The 19,743-nt window shown below is 44.7% G+C and overlaps 1 pseudogene; it reads left to right on the forward strand.

Annotated features, from left to right (window-relative positions):
* The first annotated feature begins 452 nt into the window (after positions 1-452).
* LOC141975308 (gametocyte-specific factor 1-like) lies at positions 453-18,861 on the forward strand (annotated as a pseudogene).
* Positions 18,862-19,743: the final 882 nt, after the last annotated feature.

Genomic DNA, 19,743 nt, shown 5'->3' on the forward strand with positions numbered 1-19,743 from the left:
GAAATGACTTTAAAGTTATTTCCAGTGCCTGGAAGTTGAAGCTAGAAAAATGCAGAATGGAAATAAGGTTTATTTTTAACAGTGAGGATAATTAACCATTGGAAAAATTACCAACTGTTGTAGATTCTCCATCAAATTTTCGAAAGACATCCAATTTTGATTTCAAAAAGATCTGCTCTAGGTCAAATGGGAATTAATTCCTGGCAGTCCTATGCCTTGTGTTCTACAGAAGGTCAGCCTAGATCAGTAGTTTTCAACTTTTTTTCATTTGAGGACTCCTAAAAAATTTTGAATGGAGGAGCAGGACCCCTTTGGAAATCCTAGACATAATCTGTGAACCCCCAGGGGTCTGCCAGTGGCAGGTTAAAAACCACTCCTAGATTATCATAATTCTCTTCTGGCCTTAGAAATCTGTGAATCTCCTCATTTTTCATCTGTAGGGTTGATATTTTTAGGAGGAGAGTGACACTCAGAGACTGGCTCAAAGCGTCCTCCAACAAAGCTTCAGTTCTTTCAGCATCAGTCAAATGGATTTAGAAGGCAACTATGGTAAGTGTTTCTTTGCTGGCTTCTAATATTCATGCAGGGAACTGGACTAGATGACCTCTCGAGGTCCCTTCCAGTCCTGCAATTCTCTGTTTCTATTCATGGTTCCTGCAAAAATACAGTGAGAGATCGCTTCGATCTTTGAAAGTATCTTAAACTTGGTTAAAGGAGGGAGTGGAATAACTTTCCGCTATAGGCATTAAGTTTGGTGAATATATGCTTCTGTGTATTAGAGCAGCAGTTCACAACTTCTTTCATTCTGGGACCCAAAACCAGGTGGAGTGGTGGTCTTGCAATTCAAAACCACACAAACTATAGAGGCAATAAAGGATGATGTGGGTCAATATCACAGCAAGAAACAATACCTAGGTTTTGCAAGGTGGGTGTGAGACTGGCTGGGTAATATGTAGTTGTTGGGTCGGGGACTGGGTGTTCTGAGACAAATGCTTCTAGGCAGTGTATTGGGTGCAGATACTCTACATCATGCCCCAACCTTTGTGAGCCAGGAAGGCTGGAGTGGGGGCGTAACTCAGCTGTGTGTGGTTCGTTTTATTAATTTAGTGTATGCAATCCGGCCGAGCCGTGGCGTTCTTATCAGTGATGTTCAAGGCATGAAGACCTCCAGGAAGTTGCCATTTTGCAGTCCTCCACAGTGTGCATCATGGTTTGTGAGTTCCCACATTGACCTAGAGGACTATGTCCCCCAGCTGCAGCATGTCTGTGGTCTGGAGAAATGGATGATCCAACTAGCAGATCAAATTTGCTGTGTGGGGTACAAACTGGTTATAAAGCTACAGTCATGTCTTGTGCAGCCAGGGCCTAAATCAATTTCCTGGGGATCATCCCAGTGAAGTGACTGTTTTTATTAAGGCCCTGTCCTTGCCATAATTCATAATAGACTTTATTCCCAGTGGCTGGCTCCAAAATGCGTTTTGCTCCAGACGCAACATGGTTAATATCCTGTTAGTTCTAGGGCTGTCAAGCAATTGAAAAATGTAATCGCGCACTTAAAAATAATAGAATACCATTTAAACATTTGTGGATGTTTTCTACATTTTCAAATATATTTATTTCAATTACAACACAGAATACAGAGTGTACAGTGCTCACTTATATTTATTTTTCATTACAAATATTTATACTGTACAAAAAAACAAAAGAAATAGTGTTTTTCACTTGACCTAATACAAGTAATATAGTGCAATCTCTTTATCATGAAAGTTGAACTCGCAAATGTAGAATTATGTACAAAAAAAATTGTTTTGTTTGAGAATGCAATGTAAAACTTTAGAGCCTACAAGTACACTCAGTCTTGCTTCTTGTTCAGCCAATTGCTAAGACAAACAAGTTTGTTTACATTTGCAGGAGAAAATGTGTCCATGCTGATGATGAGTTCTGCTCAATAACGATCCAAAGCAGTGTGGCCCACACATGTTCACTTTCATCATCTGAGTTAGATGCCACCAGCAGAAGGCTGATTTTCTCTTTTGGTGGTTTAGATCTGTAGTTTCCACATTGGAGTATTGCTCTTTTAAGACTTCTGAAAGCATGCTCCACACCTCGTCCCTCTCAGATTTTGGAAGGCACTTCAGATTCTTAAACCTTGGGTCGAGTATTGTAGCTATCTTTTAGAAATCTCAGATTGGTACCTTCTTTGTGTTTGGTCATATCTGCAGTGAAAGTGTTCTTAAAATGAACATCATTTGCTGGGTATTCATCTGCGACTGCTATAACAGAAAATCTGTGGCAGCATGTGGGTGAAACAGTGCAGGGGGCGCACCGCTCTCCCCCAAGGAATTCAGTCACACGTTATTTAACCCATTATTTTTTTAACAAGTGTCATCCGCATGGAAGCATGTCCTCTGGAACAGTGGCCGAGGCATGAAGGGGCATACGAATGTTCAGCACCTCTGGCATGTAAACACCTTGCAATGCCGGCTACAAAAGTGCCATACAAACACCTGTTCTCACTTTCAGGTGACATTGTGAATAAGAAGTGGGCAGCATATCTCCCATAAATGTCAACAGACTTGTTTCTCTCAGTGACTGACTGACTGAACAAGAGGTAGGAGTGAGGAGACTTGTAAGGTCTAAAGTTTTACATTGGGTTTGTTTTTGGGTGCAGTTATGTAACAGAAAAATCTATATTTGTAAGTTGCACTTTCACGATAAAGAGATTGCACGTCAGTACTTGTATGAGGTGAATTGAAAAATGTGATTTCTTTTGTTTATCATTTTTACAGTGCAAATATTTGTAATAAATAGAATAGAGTGAGCACTGTACATTTTGTATTCTGTGTTGTAATGGAAATCAATATATTTGAAAATGTAGAATACACCCAAAAATGTTTAATACACACACACACAATAGAATACCAATTGAAATGTAACTGTGCGATTCATTTTTTTCTTTTAAATTTTTTTTTGAGTTAATCGCGTGAGTTAACTGTGATTAATCGACAGCCCTAATTAGTACCATGGTCAGGTAAGGGTGCTGCCCTCTCCAGAGGCCTAGCCAGGTATATGGTGTTGGTTTGATGCATTGGGGACTTTTTTCCCCCCATAGTAGTAGTTCATGGGTGCATGGGCTTGGTGCTCTGGAACCATTGAATGAAGTTCAGGGCTTGTCTACGCTTCCGCTTAAGTTGATGTAACTTGTGTCGGTCACGGATATGAAAAAGCCACCCCCCTGAGCTGTCCGCACCAGCACTAAGTCAGTGGGACACATTCTCATTCTGTCATAGCTTCCACCTTTCACTGAGGTGGAGTAATTATGCTGACAGGAAAGCGCTCTCTGGTCTTCATAGTGCGTTTACACTACTGCCCTACATTAGCGCAGCTGCAGTGAGTCTGGTGAAGACTAGCCCCCAGACCAGGACCCTCTTCCAGTGTGACTACCCCTTGGGGCACACTCTCACTAGGACAAGCCTCCTGGGCTTCAGCTCCTCCTTGGTCTGACCTCGGAGCATTCAGCATCCCTGTTGCATGCCATAAGCTCCCTGCAGTGAGCCACCTGAATAGGACACCTGGGGAAACCTTACACGCCCTCCAAAGGGGCCATGCACCCCCGACTTCAGCAGTCAGGAGTGACTCTCAGCCAGCGGTGTAAAACAGAAGGGTTTATTAGTCGTCTGGAACACAGCATAGAGCAGAATCTTGTTAGCACAGAAAGCAGGAAGTTACAGCAAAGTTCATCTTGAGGAGCCCCAGAGCCATGGGTCTCTCCTCCTGAGTCCCAAACCAGGAGTCTGACCAGCCTCCAGCAGTCCACCTACAGTCACACCCAGTTGCCCCTCCTCCATCTTGTATGCTGTTCCCCAGGCAAACCGGTCACCTGGCCTCCACCTCCCTTTGTTCTCCAATTCCTCCAACTGGCTCGTGCAGAGGATGGGGGCCCAGGAATCAGTTGCCAGGATACAACTATTGTCTGGGCCCAGGGAGCTAGACGGCACTTGCACCTTCCCTCTCGGGGTATCTGCAAAGGTCCCACACCCTTATCCCCCCACCTAGATACTTGTGCAACGCATAGGGAAAACTGAGGCGCGCACAGTATTCATACAAACACTAGGACACTTTCCACTTCGTCACAAGTAGCCATTTGTCCTAAGTACCTGTGTCAGTCTTTCTCAATGGCCTGTCCCTCAGATCTCCCTGACACTGTTTAGAAAGGCTGCAAGCTTTGGATTCACCAAGGGCAAGTGATGCCTGACCAACCTGATTGCCTTCCGTGATGAGATAACTGGCTCTGTGGATATGGGGAAAGCAGTGCATGTGATATATCTTGACTTTAGCAAAACTTTTGATACGGTCTCCCACAATATTGTTGCCAGCAAGTTAAAGTAGTGTGGATTGGATGAATGGACTGTAAGGTGGATAGAAAGCTGGCTAGATTGTCGGGCTCAACGGGTAGTGATCAATGGCTCCATGTCTAGTTGGCAGTTGGTATCAAGCGGAGTGCCCCAGGGGTCAGTCCTGGGGCTGGTTTTGTTCAACATCTTTATTAATGATCTGGATGATGGGATTAATTGCATCCTCAGCAAGTTTGCAGATGACACTAAACTGGGAGGAGAAGTAGATACATTGGAGGGTAGGGAAGGGTCCAGAGTGACCTAGACAAATTGGAGGATTGGGCCAAGAGAAATCTGATAAGGTTCAACAAGGACAAGTGCAGAACTCTGCACTTGGGAAGGAAGGAAGGAAATCCCATGCACTGCTACAGTGTAGAAAAGGACCTGAGGATTAGAGTGGATGAGAAGCTGGATATGAGTCAGCAGTGTGCCCTTGTTGTCAAGAAGGCCAATGGTATATTGGGCTGTATTAGTAGGAGCATTGCCAGCAGATCAAGGGAAGTGGTTATTCCCCTCCATTTGGCACTGGTGAGGCCACACCTGGAGCGTTGCGTCCAGTTTTGGTCTCCCCACTACAGAAGGGATGTGGACAAATTGGAGGGAGTCCAGCGGAGGGCAACGAAAATTATTAAGGAGCTGGGGCACATGACTTACAAGGAGAGGCTGAGGGAACTGGGGTTATTTAGTCTGCAGAAGTGAAGAGTGAGGGGGAATTTGATAGCAGTCTTTAACTACCTGAAGGGGGGTTCCAAAGAGGATAGAGCAAGGCTGTTTTCAGTGGTGGCAGATGACAGAACAAGAAGCAATGGTCTCAAGTTGCAGTGGGGGAGGTCTAGGTTGGATATTAGGAAACACTATTTCACTAGAAGGGTGGTGAAGCACTGGAATGGGTTACCTATGGAGATGGTGGAAACTCCATCCTTAGAGGTTTTCAAGGCCCAGCTTGAGAAACCCTTGGCTTGGATGATTTAGTTTGTGTTGGTCTTGCTTTGAGCAGGGGGTTGGACTAGATGACCTCCTGAGGTCCCTTCCAACCCTGATATTCTATGATTCTAAGCTGGTCCCTGGTATCAAAAAGGTTGAAAAACACTGATCTTTGTAATCAATCTGGCCCGTCCCCCTTACTTCCAGCTATCTAGAAAACCTCCCACAGTCCGTTGGCCCATGTTCCTTTCTGTGCATGCCCTCTGTACTCTGATACAAACGTGGATAAATAGCATGGAAGGTGTGAGGGGAGACACATTTGTGATGGCAAGAAAGCTGCTGCATGGACACAAACTGAATCCTGAAGAAGAGGTCTATGTATGCTTGAAAGCTTGTGTGTCTCACTATCAGAAGTTGGTCCTCCCCTACCTTGTCCCTTCTGTGTAACTGTTAAGTGATTAAGGTGATTCATGCCTGTCTCTGGGTCATAGTATGGACTAGGAGGGAACATTTTCAAAAAGTGCCTGTGACTTAGGCCCTCACTATGTTCAGTGATTGTTGGGCTCTTAAGCACCTGCCAACCTCTGCACTTTACAGGGCCAAGTGCACTGTAGTGCAAATTGCATCCTTAACTCCAGACATGTTTGTTTCAGTTTGATTTTTTTTCTTAATCCAGCAGAGATGGCCTTGGAGTCTGAAGGCAAATGCAAAAGGATTTACTTCAGAATGCCGTGCTTCTGCCAATCCTTAGCATGTCACTACTGTACAACTAGCTAATTTGGTAGCTTCAAGGGTTTTTATAGTAATGTTTATTTCCAGCTCACTGTTCTGCATAAGTATAGTCATTAATATGTACTGGTCACTCTGCACTACTGATTGCGCTTTCCTCATTTTTAATTGAATATTCCACTCACCCAAAATCCGAAGTGAATTTGGTTGGGTACACACAATGAGTGCCAACTTAGCAGTTTAGCATTTTTGTCTCGGCTATTAAAAATTGATGGCTTAACCCCGTTAGAGGGCAGCTCCAGTACCTAGTACGCTTCCACTCTTGTTAATTGTGTTGATGATGAACTTAGATCTTGTTTTACAGAATGTTTTCTTTTGTCTTTTTATTCCTTCTCTTCCAGTTGATGCTTTGGATCCAGAGAGGTTAATACAATGTCCCTATGATAATGATCATCAAATCAGGGCCTGTCGGTTTCCCTATCATCTTATAAAGTGCAGGAAGGTAGGATGGGATGTTAAGGTCTCTAATGCACTTGGGAAATCATATTTTTGCAAATGCTAATGCATGGTGAGCTCAGTATGCTGTGCTGCCTTTTGCTAGAAGGATGCATTCACTTGCTATTAGGCTGGAAGAAGCCGTCTTTATTTCATATTTATATCGCTCCTCCATTTACCACTTCGTAAAAGCATCCAGTTCATATTTAGTAATGCCCTTCGGATCAGTGCATTTACCCTGAAGAAAGGCGAAACAGGTTCTTCAGAATACCTAGCTCAGTGATGGGATCCTATTCTCTTCCAACAGTTCACTCATGGGACCAGGCTATTTACTTCCCACTCAGGCCATGGAGCAAATGCAGCCAGTGTTACATGGATGCCTTCTGGCTGGCCAAAGCAGAAGTGATCTGATGTTGCAGTTAATTCTTTACTTTGCAATCAGAGCAGGAGAGCTGCTAAGCCATCTTTTGTTATACTGCTAATAACTCCAGTCAGTGTACATCTGTCTGAAACTCCCTCTTCGCAGTCTTCTATCCTGGGCGAGAATGCTATATATTTAAGAGGAGAATCTGCTCCTTTCTTTTGTCCTCTCAGTCTAGTATCTTATTTTAAGCTCTCCAGTGCTAGTGTATATTAGTTGTACTGGTATAAGCGCACTTATACCGGTATAACTGCATCCACGTGTAAAGATGATGTACTGGTCTGATTGTATTGGTTAGGAATCACGCCCCTAGCCAACATAGCTCTAGTAATATAAAAGCCATGCAGAGCAAGCCTGAGCAGTGGGTTCTTCCTCTTTGTATTCTTGCTCTTTTCTAAGGGTAAAGGCTCTTCATTCAGTGGGGGACAGTAGTGCTCTTCTATGTCCACACTAGTTTACCTATACTGGCAAAATGCTCCCAATATAGATGTGGCCTCAGCTGGAACATTGAGTAACTTCCCTCCTGTTTCAGAAGGGTTAAATTAACTGCGAAGACTTAAGCTCTAGCGCAGGCAGAGACTTATCATAGAATATCGGGGTTGGAAGGGACCTCAGGAGGTCATCTAGTCCAACCCCCTGCTCAAAGCAGGACCAATCCCCAACTAAATCATCCCAGCCAGGGCTTTGTCAAGCCTGACCTTAAAAACTTCTAAGGAAGGAGATTCCACCACCTCCCTAGGTAACCCATACCAGTGCTTCACAACCCTCCTAGTGAAAAAGTTTTTCCTAATATCCAACCTAAACCTCCCCCACTGCGACTTGAGACCATTACTCCTCGTTCTGTCATCTACCACCACTGAGAACAGTCTAGATCCATCCTCTTTGGAACCCCCTTTCAGGTATTGGAAAGCAGCTATCAAATCCCCCCCCCTCCTTCTTCTCTTCCGCAGACTAAACAATCCCTGTTCCCTCAGTTTCTCCTCATAAGTCATGTGTTCCAGTCCCCTAATCATTCTTGTTGCCCTCCGCAGGACGTTTTCCAATTTTTTCACATCCTTCTTGTAGAGTGGGGCCCAAAACTGGACACAGTACTCCAGATGAGGCCTCGCCAATGTCGAGTAGAGGGCAATGATCACGTCCCTAGCTCTGCTGGCAATGCCCCTACTTATACATCCCAAAATGCCATTGGCCTTCTTGGCAACAAGGGCACACTGTTGACTCATATCCAGCTTCTCGTCCACTGTCACCCCTAGGTCCTTTTCTGCAGAACTGTTGCCGAGCCATTCGGTCCATAGTCTGTAGCGGTGCATGGGATTCTTCGCTCCTAAGTGCAGGACTCTGCACTTGTCCCTGTTGAACCTCATCAGATTTCTTTTGGCACAATCCTGCAATTTGTCTGGGTCCCTCTGTATCCTATCCCTACCCTCCAGTGTATCTACCTCTCCTCCCAGTTTAGTGTCATCTGCAAACTTGCTGAGGGTGCAATCCACGCCATCCTCCAGATCATTAATGAAGATACTGAACAAAACCAGCCCCAGGACCGACCCTTGGGGCACTCCACTTGATACCGGCTGCCAGCTAGACATGGAGCCATTGATCGCTACCCGTTGAGCCCGACAATCTAACCAGCTTTCTATCCACCTTTATAGTTCATTCATCCAGTCCATACTTCTTTAACTTGCTGGCAAGAATACTGTGGGAGACCATGTCAAAAGCTTTGCTAAAGTCAAGGAATAACACGTCCACTGCTTTTCCTTCATCCACAGAACCAGTTATCTTGTCATAGAAGGCAATTAGATTAGTCAGGCATGACTTGCCCTTGGTGAATCCATGCTGACTGTTCCTGATCACTTTCCTCTCCTGTAAGTGCTTCAGAATTGATTCCTTGAGGACCTGCTCCATGATTTTTCCAGGGACTGAGGTGAGGCTGACTGGCCTGTAGTTCCCTGGATCCTCCTTCTTTCCTTTTTTTAAGATGGGCACTACATTAGCCTTTTTCCAGTCGTCCGGGACCTCCCCCGATCGCCATGAGTTTTCAAAGAGAATGGCCAGTGGCTCTGCAGTCGTATCCGCCAATTCCTTTAGGACTCTCGGATGCAGCACATCCAGCCCCATGGACTTGTGCTCGTCCAGCTTTTCTAAATAGTCCCGAACCACTTCTTTCTCCACAGAGGGCTGGTCACCTCCTCCGCACGCTGTGCTGCCCAGTGCAGTAGTCTGGGAGCTGACCTTGTTCGTGAAGACAGAGGCAAAAAAAGTACATTAGCTTTTTCCACATCCTCTGTCACTAGGTTGCCTCCATCATTCACACTTCCCTTGACTTTCTTCTTGTTCTCTAGTTTGTCGCTTACTTAATTTAAAAATAAAGTGGCTGAATTATTTAGGGTTTCAAAGCACTTACTCCCCAGGTCGGCTTCTTAGGGCAATTTCATCTGTGCATTGAACCATGCCAGTGCTGACACTGCAACAGTTTCACTGTGCTTGTTCTGGGGCTGATCTTCAGTCAGATAAATTCAGGGCGTAGTTTAAATGTAAAAATAAACAAACATAGGCTGTAGCATAAAGGATGCGTATGCTTTGCTGTTTTTCCACTGCTTTTGTGCTCAGGACCTGAACTAAGTTTGACTTTCCTTGTTTTAATTTTTTCAACCTATTTCAGGATGCAGATTGCACAAACCCTTCACTAGTGATTAGAAAACACAAGGGTTTGGGTGAATTCAGTGAGATAGCACATGCTTTTTCTGTTTCTCTAGAACCACCCTGAAATTGCAAAGCAGCTAGCCACATGCCCCTTTAATGCCCGCCATCAGGTTCCCCGAGCTGAGATCAGCCATCATATATCAAGCTGTGATGACAAAAGCTGCATTGAGGAAGACATTGGTGAGAAAATAGTAGACTCCTTTGGCTCTGTAAACTCACTTTGGGAACTCTTGGGCTAACGGAGTTCTAACGTAACTTTTGCTGTTAATGTTAGATTGTTTTAATGCTCTATTATTCCATAAGCAACCCTTTACCTGTAGTGCTTCATGATCCTGAAGCAGCAGGAGTCCTTGAAGGCTTGAGTTTCATTCATTCTGTGTCCATGCAAATTCTCCTAAGCATCTGAGAGGCAACTGGCTTGCATTACATGTGTTATCTGCCAGAGATTTTAGCATTAAATGGGAACTGTGCATTATGCCATAAACTGTGTGTGTTGAATGAGATCTAGTTGGGAATCTGGATGGCTTAGAGAGGAAAGATAGTGGCCATGAGAGAGGTGGGTCTCCAGTGCAGATCTGACCTGATAGTGACCAAAAATCTTTATAGCCTGTCTAGTGGCATATGTGAAATAAATTGGTCTCAGTCCAGTTCTTAATGGACAAGTGTCTAGATCATAACAATCCTCCCTTCTGTTACATCCTACTTGACTATCTTAGCAGAAAAGCCATGACTGAGCCAGGGAGGCTGAATAACTTTCCCAACAGGAGTTAGGTTCCTCCAGTTCAGAGTGGGGCAAGTTGGGGAGGGGACTATGGAGAAGCTTCCCTACCACTGCCCATGCTGTCTGCTCTGTGATGAGGAGTTCACTATCCAGGTCTGTCAGCCCAGCACCTAAATCACTTGGTTATGTGGGTCGTGTTCCAGTTCTTCCCCCCACTGATATCTATATGGCTATCACTACACTGGAAAACGTACCTATTCTCTGGCAAATGTAGAGTTGTACTGAAGATAGCAATGATGTGCATGTTAATGTAGACAGGGCTTAGAGCATGACAGTAGTGAAAAAACCCTGAGAAGATTTTTGTGACATGACAGTAGAAACACACCTGAACCCTCTCCCAATTCGTATGTTGGAGCAGCTGCACCATTGCTGAAAGATGTGTGCAGAATTGTTTAGCTTTAGAAAAGGCCTAAAACAGGCATTGGCAAATGGGGGCCACATCCACCCTGCCAGATCATTTGATTTGGCTTGCCAAACATTCGGTGTTGTAGCAAACCTTTCTGAGTTAGACAATATATAGCCTCTTAAGGTATGGCCCACCAAAGGGTTCTCATGGATTTTGTATCCCTTTGCTACCTTCAAGATGCCCATCCCTGGCCTCAAGAGTTTTGCTCCTAAGACTAGGGGAGTACCTGATCAGCTTCCAGTGTATGCTGCTCCTCTCCAAGGCCTAGAGCTATTCTACAGCTAGGTCAAAAAATGATTAATGTACCTAAAATAGGATTTTATTTTATCCAAAAAGATTTTCTCACTAAGACTCTTCTTTGCTTTAAGTGAGTCACTCAAATAACTGCCAGGGAGAGAAGATGAACATTGTCAGCATGTGGCAGCCGCCCCCATGTGACGAAGATTGGGATAGAGGTAAGGAAGTAGGTTGAGGACACGGGCTGTCAGCGCCTGCTATTCCCTTCTTCTTGTCCCCAAAGAAGTCACATGGACTAGGAGAGAGAGGTCCCATAGATCCTTCTGCACAGATCATGTGTTGGGACACCCAATTATACTGTCCATGAACAAATTAAGTTCCCCTGCTTCACAGGCTCTTCCACATGCCTTCTATTCTTTACAGAACTTCTGTTGTTTTCCATATAGTCTGTTGCACCATCTGTGCTTTGATGAAAATGGAAATTGATGATAACCTTTACACTTTATATTTCTCAGTTAAATGTCTGCTCTGCTGTCACTTATGCCAAGCCTTAGAAAATTCTCATTCCGTTTTGTAAACCTAGCAACGTCTCTGTCGTATTTCTTATTTGATGTTGCTATGACGCTTGCAGAAGTTACTCGGTACTGAGCCACAGTGATGTCTGTTTCCTTTTGGCAGATCTACAGGAGCAATCAAATTCTACTTTCGTTTGGGGCACGTTCAGTAGTGGCGTAAACAACAGGTAGCAAAAGGTGTATTTCTTGTGACAGTGCTTTCCATAAATGATGTGCTTTCAGACTACTTTGAACTCTTGCTGCTGTGTTGTTGGGAAGATGCAATTTACTTTATGAATCCTATTTTTGGGGTGATGGTGGGGGCGTTCCCACTGGCATGACTCAACAGTCCTGTGCCCCTGGGTCAATGTTTCCTGTCTCCTTTTAGTGGCAGATCCATATGAGAGTATAAGAACATACTGTTGCTACCAGATAATGGTTACTCCTCTAGTTCTACTGTAGTACTCTTAGTGCTGATGGTCGTGGGTTCAATCCCCACTGGTTCTGTATTTGTGGGGGGGGGGGGTATTAAACACTAAACTGTTACGCTGGGCTTGATAGAAATGCAGACTGATGTCAGCTGTTTAAGCCTAAAACTTCTGACAGCTAATCTAATCTCTCATGGCCTGAGTCAGAAATAATCATTTTGTTTGTGTAATCACAATGCGGGATTGGAAAATGAAGCATAATGTGTCTGGTCATTATCTCTGTCTCACCCCTGAACACCCAAATCATTGTACTGCGCCTTACCTGTCTAATCAGAGGTCATCAACATATGAACTTCTACAGCCTGTAACAGTGACATAGAATTGTAGGGCTGAAGGGACCTCGAGGTTCTCTAGTCCAGTCCCATGCACTCATGGCAGGACTAAGTATTATCTAGACCAGTGGTTTTCAAACTGCGGGTCGTGACCCAGAACTGGGTTGCGGAATGAAGGGCACTGGGTCGCGGCGGCTCTCGTCAGCACTGCTGACTGTTAAAAGTCCCGTCGGTGGTGCTGCCCAGCTAAGGCAGGCTAGTCCCTAGCTGTTCTGACACTGCACTGCGCCCTGGAAGCGGCCAGCAGCAGGTCCAGCTCTTAGGTGGGGGGTGAGCCCCAGGGCTCCATGCGCTGCCCCCGCCCCGACCACCGGCTCTGCACTCCCATTGGCCAGTTCCCGGCCAGTGGGAGCTGGGTGGGGCAGTGCCTGTGGGCGAGAGCCATGCAGAGCTACTTGCACCCCTGCACCTAGGAGCCAGACATGCTGCTGGCTGCTTCCGGGGTGCAGTGTTGTCCGCGGTGCCAGGAAAGGCAGGAAGCCTGCCTCTGCACCCCAGCTGCACCGCTGACCAGGAGCCTCCCGAGATAACACCACACCCCTGCCCCAGCTCTGAACCCCCCAAACCCAGAGCCCCCTCCTGCAGCCCCAGCCCAGAGCCCTGACCCCCTCCCACACTCTGAGCCCCTCATTCCTGGCCGCAGCCCACACCCCAGACTCCTCATCCCCAGCTCCTTTGGATCGCGGGCATCAACAATTTTTTTTCAACTGCGTCACCAGAAAAAAAGTTTGAAAACCACTGATCTAGACCATCCCTCACAGCTGTCTGTCTAACTTGCTCTTAAAAATCTCCAGTGATGGAGATTCTGCAACCTCCCTAAGCAATTTATTCCAGTGCTCAACCACTTGGACAAAAGGAAAAACTTCCTGTCAAACCTAAACCGCCCTTGCTGAAATTTAAGCCCATTGTTTCTTGTCCTATTCTCAGTGGTTAAAGAGAACAGTTTTTCTCCCTTTTCCTTGTAGCAACCTTTTATCTACTTGAAAACCGTTATGTCCCTCCTCAGTCTTCTCTTCTCCAGGCTAAACAAACCCAATTTTTTTCAATCTTCCCCCATAGGTCGTGTTTTCTAGACCTTTAATCAGTTTTGTTGCTCTTCTCTGAACTTCCTTCAATTTGTCCACATCTTTCCTGAAATGTGGCACCAATCATTGGACACAATACTCCAGATGACATTTAATCAGCATGGAGTAGAGCAGAAGAATTACTTCTCGCGTCTTGCTTACAACACTCCTGCTAATGCATCTCAGAATGATGTTGACTCCTATTTAGCTTGTGATCCAGTATGACCCTCAGATCCTTTTCTTCAGTACTCCATCCTAGGCAGTCATTTCCCATTTTGTATGTGTGCAACTGATAGTGGAGTACTCTGAATTTGTTCTTATTGAATTTCATCCTGTGACGGGTTCCCCCAGGGGTGCCACCTGGGACTGGGGTTCCACTGAGCCCACTGACTCACCAGCCTGGGCTCCCTCTCAGCACTGTGCTGCTGTCACAGGCTATAGACTGCTCCTGGACCTACACTCCCAGCAGCATTCACACAGGCAGGGACACACCCAGCTGCAGTTTCATGCAGGCTTTGGACAGCCACTGCATGATCCAGCAATAGAGAGGCTACAGCCAAAATAACCCCCAGTCTGGGACCCCAGAGCTGTACCATCCCGCCCTGATCAAAACCCCAATCAGTATGAATTTATTACCCAGTTCGCCATTCCTTCAATGTGGAGAGGACAATGCATACTTGTGTTAACCAGGCTGAGATTTTTCCCCAGATGCTTTGGTCACAGGCATACCAGTTTAGATAAAGCAAAAAAGTTTAACTACAAAAGAGAGATTATAAATGATAGAAAACAGACCAAAGCAGATTACCTCGTAAATAAACAGAACTGCAAACTATAAGCCGAAAATACTAGAAAGATTGGATATGAATTAACAAATTCTCACCCTGGCTGATGATAGTCAGGCTTGCAGATTCTTAAGGGACAAGCTGCATTTGTTTTGCAGCTTGGGATCTCCTACCCTGTTCCAAGACTTTTTCTTTTAGAGCTTCTCTCTGTGGAGTTGTGGGGAAGTGAAGAACAACCAACGATGTCACTCCTTGCCTTATATAGCTTTTTCATATGGCAGGAGCTCTGTTTCAAACTTGGTTCCCAGACCAGTTTGTGGAAAAATTCAGGTACCCCAAATGGAGTCCAGAAGCATGGTCTGGTCACGTGCCCTTGCAGAGTCATAGCAGCCATAACTTACAGAGTGGCCTTCCACAGGAAGGCTAAGCTATTCCACAGTCCATTGTCTTTGTTGATGAGCCATTAGCACTGTTTGGCTTCTTCACTGTTGTACCTGAAAGGCTGGCTGTGGGTGTTTTCCAGAGTAAGCCCCTTTGAAATACAGATACCTAGTCAATATTCATAACTTCAAATACAAAAATGATACATGCATACAAATAGGATAATCATATTCAGCAAATCATAATTTTTCCAATGACACCTTACATGACCGATCTTGTACAAAACATCATAATTATGCCATAATCAATGATCCTAATAATAACACTATGATGAATATGGAGCGTTGCACATCCTATTTACTTCAGACCATTTCTCCAGTTTGTCCCGATCATTTTGAATTTTAATCCTATCCCCCAAAGTACTTGTAACCCCTTGCAGCTTGGTATTGTCTGCAAACTTTATAAATGTGCTCTCTATGCCATTATCTAAATTGCTGATGAAGATACTGAACAGAAGCGGACCCAGAACTGATCCCTGTGGGACCCCACTCAATATGCCCTTCCAGCTTGACTGTGAGCCACCTACTCTCTGGGAACGATTTTCCAACCAGTTATTCACCCACCTTGTAGGAGCTCCATCTAGGTTGTATTTCCCTAGTTTGTTTATGAGGAGGTCATGCGAGACCATATCAAAAGCCTTATTAAACTTAAGATACACCACATCTACCATTACCCTCCCCCATCCACAAGGCTTGTTACACTGTCAAAGAAAGCTATTAGGTTGGTTTTGCCACGATTTGTTCTTGGCAAATCCATGCTGACTGTTCCTTATCGCCTTATTATTTTCTAGGATTCGGCAATTTGATTGCTTAATTATTTGCTCCATTATCTTCTCGGGTACTGATGTTAAGCTGACTGGTCTGTAATTCCCCAAGTTGTCCTTATTCCCCTTTTTATAGATTTGGCGCTATATTTGCCCCTTTTCCAGTCCTCTGGAATCTCCTGTCTTCCATGACTTTTCAAAGATAATTGCTTCGAATGGCTCAGATATCTCCTCAGACAGCACCTTGAATATTTTAGGATGTATTTCATCAGGCCCTGCTGACTTGAAGACATCTAACTTGTCTAAGTAATTTTTAACTTGTTCTTTCCCTATTTTAGCCTCTGATCCTATCTCATTTTCACTGGCATTCACTGTTAGACGTCTGCATGAAGTCTGCATGTACAGAGATGACTAGGGCATGTGTGCTGAGATGCCATTTTCAGTTGAGGGCAGTGCAATACTGATAATCAAGCTTTAACTCTGGTTTTTCTTGCTGTCTTTGGCTTATTTCTTTCTTGTCTGGATGACTGATTCTGGGGATTTTAGTCAAAGTAGATGGCATCAACATGTTGCACACTTTTCTCTAGCCTTTGCGAGGAGAAGTAACTGTTCTGATTGCATGAAGGTTTGTTTAAATTAACATACTCTGTTGTCTTCAGTTTTAGAAAAATACTTGAATATTTATAGTAAAAGGTACTTGGCTAAAAGAAGTACACATGTGTAGGATAATTTGTATTTGATCTCTTTCAGCCCTGGGTCCAGCGTAGTAATGGAAGAGAAGAGTAACCTAATCTCAGGCATGAGAGCACCTAAGTCCTTACCATATAGCCTATCCTGGAAAAGCAGTAAGTACAACGGCTGGTGGTCTCCTCATGCTGTAAGCTGGAACCTACATGTTAGCTCAAAGTGGAACGGGATAACTTTTCTCTGTATTTTTATTCCGTGTGTCAGCATTCCCCTACATAAACTGAAATGCTTTTATTACCACCATCAGCAAGTGGAGATGGAGAGCTCTGTAACACAATCCTCCCTAGAAGCAGCTGCATTTCTGTAGTGGATGGAGTGTCTTCTGTATCCAGGTTTTATTTTGCTGTAGGTGGCATTGTGTCAAAGGTTGTCAGGCTCCATGTATTGCCCCCATTACTGTAGCATCTGACATTTAAATTGTTCACCGCTATTGGTTGAACAAAAGTCGAGGCTTACAAACAGGGCTGAGTTTGGCACAGTGGAGCTCAGCACAGTTGTAGCTCTTCGGGTTCAGCTGCTACTGAAGTCAGTGGACGCTGTACACGTGTGCAGCAGCTGTAGCATTTGGTTGGTTTTGCAAAACTTGATTGAAATCTCAGAGCTAGGGTGTGTCTATCCAGGAAAACCTACCAGTGTTACTTCCAAGGGGATGTAATCTAAACGAAAAAGGCCATTGTTTGGAATAAGTGTTCACGTAGGAAGTCACCCACATAGTGGTGTAGTAATGTGTATTCCTGAGGGAATTCTGCATTAAAAAATTAAACATTCTGCACACAATATTTTAAAATTCTGTATATTTTATTTGTCAAAATAATAATATAATCACACCAGTTTCAATTATTTTGGTATCTTATTTCAAAATACCTGTCAGCCACTATGTCTGTAACAATACAGACAGCAAAAAAGATTCCCCCAGGAGTAGAGAGTCAAAGAAACTCCTACAGCAACCCAGTTCCTGTTTCTCTGTTATGCTTTTGTTGGGCACCTGTCTGAGTGTGTCACACACATCAGCTGGGCCCATCTTGGGAGAAATCTCTGTCCCTCCAGTCTTAGGCATCCACACCCCCTACCCTCCCAGAGTCCAGCTCTGGGGGACTAAGGGGGTGCCCCAGACACCTGCACCCCCTACCACCCAGAACCCAGGGATCCAGAGGGAGAAACAGCCTGATGCTGGGTCCCAGGCTTGTACAGAGTTTCCTGCATGCCACTTTCTTCCTTCAGGACATGCTGGGAACTGCACCTGCATGGAAAAGTCCAGCTCCCCCTCCCCCTGGCAGTGTCATGTATTTGCAAGCTGGAGAGCCAGGCTCTGCTGGGTCCCGCATCTGCTACTGACAGCCAGCAGCTTTGCAGCACTAATTCTGCTCTGGGGGGAGAGGGGGAAATGAAATTATGTGCAAATTCTGCACTGTGTTGTGGCACAAAATTCCCCCTGGAGTAAATGTTGGTAATTTCCCCTATATACAAGCCTGGGTCTGTTCCCAATGGTGTCTATGGATGAGTCTATTGTAGTTGTTGGGGAGTGTGGGCTCAAGACTTGGCATTTTTCTGAGTCATCTGAGTCCATCCCTGATGAGCTGAAATGGCTGTTATCCCTCCCAAAGTCAGATCCTGAGCTTCAGCTCCATGCCTTACTCTGAATGCCCTGTCTCAGCCCTTGGCTGCATGGCTGCCGTGCTTTCCTGTTCACCACATGTCCTGCTAGTGGAGGGGACGTGGATCTCCGATCCGCAGATGTCAGGCTGTGGGGACTGGAAACGGCTCAGAAAAGAGAAGCAAAAATTACCCCGGGTCTGGAATGGCTTCCATACAAGGAGAGACTAAAAAGATGACTAAGCGGGATGTGATAGAGGCCTATAAAATCATGATTGTTGTAGAAAAAGTGAATAGAGAAGCATTATTTACCATTTCACACAATACAAAAACCAGGGGGTCACCTGATCAAATGAATAGGCAGTAGGTTTAATACAAACAAAAGGAAGTACTTTTTCACACCGTGCACAACTAACCTGTGGAACTCATTGACATGGGATGTTGTGGTGACCAAAAGTGTAACTGGGCTTAAGCAAGAATTGGATAAGTTCATGGAGGATAGCTCCATCAATAGCTATTAGCCAAGATGATAAGGGATGTTACCCCATGCTTTAGGTGACTCTAAATCTGTAACTGCTAGAAGCTGGGAGTGGAAGAGAGGGGTGGATCACTCCATAATTGCTCTGTTGTGTTTACTCCCCTTGAAGCTCTGGTAGGGGCCACTGTTGGAGACAGGATACTGAGCAAGATGGAATATGATCTGACCCAGTATTGCAGCTCTTATGAGCTCTTGCCACATATGACTCTTCACAAGGTTTTGTTCTTTAAAAACTGATTCAGTTGCCCAGTGTCCCAAGAGCCCGATTCCCAAAGCATTGAGTTCAGGGTAACTATTATTAAACAGCCTGGTGGTATTCCATGCCATTTGGATCTTAGGGAGGGAGTTTCATGTACTTACGCTATACTTAATTGAAAATCTTTTACCCCTTAAACAGCAACAAGCATTAACTGGAAGGAGGTGTGATCCATTGAGCGTTTTTCTTGGTCCCCTTGTCAAACTGTAGCCTTGACGGACTGGCCATAAAGCTGTCCTGTTCCGGGGATGCCTGTGGCTTGAAAGAAAGCAAGATTTTGCAAGAGAATTCCTTTGAAGTAGCCATTAGTTTAAACATTAGGGAGGATTATGGTCTTTTACTTCTGAGTATATGACAGAGTTTCTGTGATCTGAGCATCTGTTCCCAGTGTGAGCCCCACTTGCTACAGAGACTGTCTCCTTGATCTTGGGCAAGTTACTTAAGCTCCCCGTGCCTCAGTTTCCCCATCTACAGAATGGAGGGATGGTAATACTTACCCTGCAAGTTAAGTATTACTAGTTAGCTGAGAAGATAAACATGCAACTTATAACGCATCCTCAGATGAAAGGTGATGGAGAAGCACAAAATAGCATTTTTGCGATTTACACTTTGGGTAGGAATTTGCCAGTTTAAAAAAAAAGGCCTCCACTTTTGCAGGAGATCCCCATTGAAATACACACGTTACTTGACGCCTGCTGTAAATTGCCAGGCAAAAGCGTGAATGAACTGAGAATGCAGCATCGTGGACACAGTTATTTGCAGTGCAAAACACACTCCACATAAATGGGGGCTTGGTGTGAAGCTTATTTCCGTAGTTTATTTTTATCACTGTATTTTGAGCTAGTAGGTCAGGATTCATGTAACTGTAACTCTGAGGTGCTGAGCGATGAATACGTTTCAAAAGCATAACGTCTAATAGTCTGGTTGCAATCTGATTTAAGAAAAATCTGAAAATTGTAATACATTATGCTAATCGACTCCTTCTTTGCACCAAGCAGGGTATTTTTTTTTTACCCTTTAAGTGCAGTTGTCCTGTCAAAAGCAGCCTTACATAAAACACATGGGCGGGGCAACAAGAGAGATGATTAATTCCCAAGT

Source organism: Natator depressus, chromosome 20 (assembly GCF_965152275.1).
Source record: "Natator depressus isolate rNatDep1 chromosome 20, rNatDep2.hap1, whole genome shotgun sequence".
NCBI classification, from domain to species: Eukaryota; Metazoa; Chordata; order Testudines; family Cheloniidae; genus Natator; species Natator depressus.